This window comes from Cupressus sempervirens, chromosome 9, assembly GCF_028749045.1.
Source record: "Cupressus sempervirens isolate cs-2001-9-10 chromosome 9, ASM2874904v1, whole genome shotgun sequence".
Lineage (NCBI taxonomy): Eukaryota > Viridiplantae > Streptophyta > Pinopsida > Cupressales > Cupressaceae > Cupressus > Cupressus sempervirens.
The window spans coordinates 3,725,818-3,732,159 of NC_143126.1; the positions used below are offsets into that span (position 1 = coordinate 3,725,818).

Below are 6,342 nucleotides of genomic sequence, written 5' to 3' on the forward strand. Positions count from 1 at the left end.
AAATATTGTCAAACACTTTGTATGCAAACTCATAAAGCTGATTTTCTCAATAAATTGCTTTTCAATGAGTAGATTTACGAACAACTATGAAGTGACATTAAAATGCATAATACACATCATAACATTTTCACAAACACTTAGCACACATTCAACAGTATATGAAAAATCTGGAAACTCTTTCAATCTGCTGATAAAAGGGTGATTTTTAAATGTAGATGTGCACTTACAGCTGCCTTAAAGGCTGCAACAACTATTCAGACTTGTATTCAACAATTATTATGCAAAGTATCAAAATTTGACAGAAGAAACCTGGAATTAGTTGCCGTAGTATTTTGCAGATGTAGTCGGCAGCCCTCCAAACTTCTAATCAGCCAGAAAAACAAGTAAACTTGATACCAACACTGTTCACGCCGTACTGTAGCAAAATACTGTTCATGCCGACTGTAGCAAAATACTGTTCATGCAGCACTATAGCAATAACTAACTTAAGATTTGCACCTCAAACCCTTGTAAATTTCTTTATGCGAACACCCCAAATGAAACCCAGTGTATTTCCTGAAGTGAAAACACCCTTGATCCTCCTGACTGTGTCTTCCAACAGCGAAGAGAATGCTAGCAAAGAGGGATTCCGTCCTCCAAGCCTGATAATCAGATATCCAGCAACATAACATTCATCTTCATCCAAGCATACAAAAAAAAGCTCTTCCATTTCTTTTATAGTGTTCTCACAAGAACTCAATCCTTCGTTTTCTCAATGTGGGATAAAACATAACTCCCTTTATGTACCTTATGTCTCCAATGTGTTATAAAAATAAAGGGAACTCTTTTAATTTAAATATTTCCCACAAACTATAGTCTATGCATTAATAAAGTTAAATATTTAAATTTAACTTTATAAAATGGCTTTATTAATGCATAACAAATCTTATCAATGATAAATAAGTTTTCCTGTCGATTTTAAACAATTACCATCGACATACCACTGTGACTGAATGTCCGGCCATGTCCAAGATGACTTACTATAAATAGTAAGTATGCCCAAAGTTGCCCCAGAACTCCTCAGAAAGACCTGCAACTAAAACTGTCTAGGCCAAATGGCCTCTAAGCCCCTTTAAAGTCCTAGTTAGCCTACAGGACTGTGGGGAAATAGGCTAACGACAACATCATGCTATGAATGCTAGAAAGGGGACATTAAAGTCTCAGATTGTGATTTCTGCTTCCACTGCTTCTTCTTCTTATTGCTAGAACTTTGCCCTCCTTGACTTGATTGGTGCTCATCACTAGCCACCAATGCTTTGGTCTTTGATGTCGTGAAAAGTCTCAAATCTATCAAGTGAGATTGTTCAACAATCAACAGCTCTGCAAATGCATCAAATGTAGACTTCTGGAAAGCACTTCCCATGGTCAACCTGTGAGTATTATAACTCAAAACAAAGGAGGCATACTCTGAAGGTAGCCTCTTTAGGATGTGATGGATCAACTTGTCATCCTTCATGTGGTTTCCACAATCTTTAAGTAGTGCCCTATACTCATTGGCTTTATTGATGTAATCTTGAATTGTGTCAAAGTTCTTTGGATCCAAGAGAAGTAGATCGTCCTCAATCTGAAATCCCTTTTCCTCATCCACCTTACCATACAATGATTCAAGTTTGTCCCATGTAGGTTTGGATTCCGTGAAACTGGCAATGTGGAATAAGAGATCTCTATGTACACAACTCTTGATAATTCCTAAAGCCCGATTGTCTATAATTTTCCAATCAATGACTTCTTTAGCATCAATGGCTTTTAGAATTGTACCATCAACATAAAGATTTAGACCTTTTGCCATTAATCTGCTCCATACAATATATTTCCATGTAGAATAATTGCATGAAGTTAGAAGAGGACATTTAGGTGAACCCATGATGTAGAAATGATAAGAGCACAAAAGAGAGACACAAAACACAATACACACCCCCCCTTTTCACTCAATCAACAGAGCCCCCCAAAAAAAATGCTTTTGGCACTTTATATGTAGTGTATGTACAATGGGCCACTTGTCAAAAAGTACAAAGTGGACTTCTAATTTTGCTTTTTACAACTGCCTTTTGAGGCCCGAATCTATCACTAAGCACTATAGCTCAAATGTACAATAATTCTGAAAAGTAATCAACACATTACAATGCAGAAAAAGCCTTAGTTCTGAAAGTGAGATTTTTGTCCACACAACCCTAGAATCTTACTACAGATTTGGAAAGTAGACGAAAAATAACACTTTAAAAAAAAGGAAACCCGTAAAAGTGTTTAGATGAGCTCATACGGAGCATTTGAAGTTGCAAAATGCAAGATTGAACAAGTATAGTCACCAAAAAATGCAATTTCTGAAAAATCCTTGCACCAAAACCAGAAAAGAACACCACCACTGGAAAGTTCAAGAAATTTTACCCAAATTATAAAAAAATCACACCTGAATTAGAGTCTGGATGACTAAGTTATGGGCTCGCAAAGTCAAGCTACCAAATTAAAAAGCAATCTGAAGAGCGGTTTGGAAGGAAAATTGCGTGCTTAAATTTGATGGTCAAATGACCGTCGCAGCAGTTATAAAATGCCTAGTTTTGATGGTTTGACGATCGTCAAATTTTTTCCTATGTTTGGCGGACGTCAACGAAAAAATAGTCCCCTTGGCTGACATGGCAGTACGGTCAATACACGTGGCAGTACGGCCAGGTACGAAAGGGTACCGTGGCAGGATCCACCGGGCAGAGTAGCTGACGTGTCAACGGTGGATTGGTCCGCGTGTCGCTAACGTGTTGATGATGGGTCCGGATTGGAGTGGGATCCTTTTCGCCGGTGGTTTAAGAGGTGGCCGAAATGTTGAAGCCGCCGGTTTTTTATGCGGTCTGAAATTTGTGAAATATTCAGCCCAATGCCTCCAAGGGAATATCCTACAGAATATTCTCTGTGTAGGGCTGGGGTGTGACTACCCGTTACCTGTGCAAAAAAAAAAAAGAAAAAAACTCTGCAAAGCCACTAGCCTAAAAAAAAATTCAAAAACCCTATCCGAAAAATGCAGAGAAATAAAAAATTATAGACCCAAAAAAAGCAATTATTTAGATCTACAAAATGACCATACTTGAATTGCAAATCAAGGCCTTCGGGTGCCAATTTGCAAAAAAAATTTGCCTCGCAATCGACTTTGGCCTAGGGTAGCCGAGTTTATAAGCAATTTTCATCAAATCAGCGTTCCGGACGCAATGGTGAGGTCAAATCTAGCTCTAGACACTCCCAATTTCTACGATACTCCGGATTCGGGCCAAAATGACGAAACAAGAAGATGGTCTCGAACAACTATGTGAAGAGAAAATCTCCCAGCTCTAGTACCATGTAAAAATTTGCCTTAGGGCAAAATTCACCCAAGAACTAAGAACTCAAACACAAGCACAATTGTAGACCATTAAGGAGTATGATCAGAATATCGATGTATTTGATTCAATATGTATGAAAGTGCACTAGAGTGCCCATATATAAAGGCCTCTAAGATGCATCTAGAATGCCTAAGAATCAGCATCATGATAAGTCATACAATCAGGCACATGTCCACCAGATATGGGTTATCCTCCATTATGCATGGAAGTAAGTGCAATGATGAGAGGATAAGCCTACAATGGTGTAGCACGCAAATCAGTGTTTTAGATAACATGTGTTAAAAAGGTAGTGCAAATAACTGTGTTCTCTACATGACAACTCAGTGAATGATGCAAACTCCTGTGTTGTAGACACCATGTGCTGAATTAGAATTGAGTACTTCTGTGTTGTCAACATGACAACTCATAAAGGTGCGCAAACTCTTAAGTGTCTCACAAAATAAATAATAAAATAATGCATTAACATAAGTAAACTTAAGTAAGTGTAAATAGTAAATACGTATTTATACCAATAATTTGCATAGATCAACAATTTCTGCAAGTACTAACATTGCATAGACACATATAAAGGCCTATAATTCTACTTATTTCTCAGAAATTGGTGCTAATATTAGTTCCTCTACTTATTTCTCAGAAATTGTTGCTAATATTAGTTCCTGATCTGACTATCAACTACTTTCTTCTTTTATCATGTGGAGAACCAGCCTTCAACAAATGAATATTCCCCCTATTTATATCTGCAAGTGTCAAGCCTCTTCACCGATCCCCTTTCAAAGAGTCCCACTCCTTCATAATGGAGCACTGTCATTTATTTTAGTTTCCATGCCCTTTGATAACTGCTGCCTGAATATTAATACCAGTCAGCCTCCTCATTTAGTTCCATGAACCTTGGTTGGCCTCTAATAAAATACTCTGACCTTGAATCTCGGCTTCTGAACAATGAAATGGTATTACTTTTCATTTTATCTAGTCGGACTCCTTTGATAAATCGCTGGTCTGGACTGATTTTTCTGTTAGATTATCCTAGTTGTTCTACTTAATTGCCTGAAAATTATTAAAATTTGAAATTTGAGGCTATTATTTGTTCTGTAAAAGCAATGTTTTGAAAGCAGGGGCATGACAGTCAATATTAGATATATCATAAACATGACATTATCTAGAGCATAACCATATCAACTGTGTCATCTTACTAAAAATTAACCTCTTTAATTCATGGACACTCTAGTTTCTTAGGCATTTATGAAGTGAAATTATGCTGCAAAGGAAGCTTTTCCACTCAAGTCTTACTTTTTCGAATACGGTTTTAGCATTCTTGGTGTAAATAAAACATGCATAAGAAAAAGACTTTGACATATTTTCCCTTTATTTCAGTACTGAGGCTCTATTTGGCTCCAGCTACAATTGGACAAAAACTAAAAAGCAGATAAAGCATGTTAGGCTGATCTCAAACCTGTTCGACTTTAGCTGCACTTCTCGCCGATTTTCCATATAATGCTTCCTTTGTAGCCAATTGCCCTTTAAGCTTCTTGTCTTTAATTTCCTAAAACAATGAAATATGGCTATTACAAATGCAAAAGAAGTATACACAGTCTCAGCATAGATGAGTTAATCCTAGAGCATAAATGAGTTAATCCTAGACCCTAAGCTGACAAGACACGGTGCATAGTTAAATTCCTTCCTGCTTTATTTCCCGTGACATCTTTTCATAGTAAAAGCTAATTCAAGGGCAGTAATAAATTTTTACCTTTAAGTGCACACATTCTCCTCTCAGATATTTCTTGACCTGCTTGTCACCCACATTCTCGTTGTTTTTTTCTGTATCCATATTTTCCTACAAATCCATTTCAATAAACATTAAGATATATAAAATAGCATAGAAGTCATTTTTATTTACTAACAAATGGGCTTAAACTTAATTGTATAAAGCCGAACTAAACAAAATCCCCAAAAAGAACTAAACAAAAACCCCAAAAAGCCTTTAAAGTTTGGATCTTGCACTCTATATGGCCAATGTCACCCCCTAATATTACCCAAGCCTCTACTTGTGTTTTACCCATTCACATTTGTACAACTAAAATTGTGTCAGTGGAACTATAATAATATCGTGTAGCATTCCATGTATTGCCCCGGACTGATTATCACACCAATTCTCTGCAATATTCCCTCCGAATAATTTTTTTGTCAATAGTTTGTTTGAGGGTTTAAATGATCAAATAGAAAATAAACTGAAGCACAAAATATTTCTTCTATTGCACCAGTAAATAAGTTGACAACTGTAGAAAATACATATATGTGCATGAGGTCTTATCAACCTGAGATAAATAGCAGCAATTACAGTCACCACTTCTGGAGCATACAGCAGCAGCTAAACTTCATATCAGTCTACGTGCAGAGAAATGGCACTCGTGTTTCCCACGACCCTTCACCCTTACACGCGCTCCGGAAAAGTGCCGTTTGCTCAGAGTAACAATCACCAAAGAGAGCCAAAACTGAGTTTGAAGAATTAGCTATGATCTTGTCCTTCTGCGTTCCAAAATGGGAGTATTGCAATCCCCCCTCAATGCCCACGATTTATCTCAAAACACTCGCCTCTGAAGGAAGGATGATATGAATGACCGATAACAAGAAGACACTGTTTTTTTGAATTTCTTCCATGACCCGCCCTAGCATTAGTGACCAGGCCAAATACTTGCTCTCTTAGAATTTGATTATAAAACCTTAGAATTGAAGGTAAAGAGCACACGGAAATTAATTAATTATATATATATATATATATATGTTACTAGTTGCTCCTTTCGCAGATAGAATCATGAGGTTTCATATTAGTTACATAATCTAATAAAAATTTCAAGATATACTAATGTTTGCAAAAGCTATATTAATTTGCATGTTTTTTTGGAATTGAAATTTTTATTTTATTTTTTAATTGTATTGGCTC

The 6,342-nt window shown here is 36.7% G+C and overlaps 1 pseudogene across 1 annotated transcript in view; it reads right to left on the reverse strand.

The window, feature by feature from the left end:
• The window catches only part of LOC149537334 (putative U3 small nucleolar RNA-associated protein 7), a 41,624-nt pseudogene extending 35,769 nt beyond the window's left edge, over positions 1 to 5,855 (reverse strand). The window contains exons 1-3 of the transcript XR_016356551.1: positions 5,717 to 5,855; positions 5,149 to 5,235; positions 4,855 to 4,944 (exon numbers count right to left, since the gene is read on the reverse strand). The product of XR_016356551.1 is annotated as a putative U3 small nucleolar RNA-associated protein 7 (transcript). The remainder of the gene's footprint in view (positions 1 to 4,854; positions 4,945 to 5,148; positions 5,236 to 5,716) is intronic.
• Between the last annotated feature and the right edge of the window lie 487 nt (positions 5,856 to 6,342).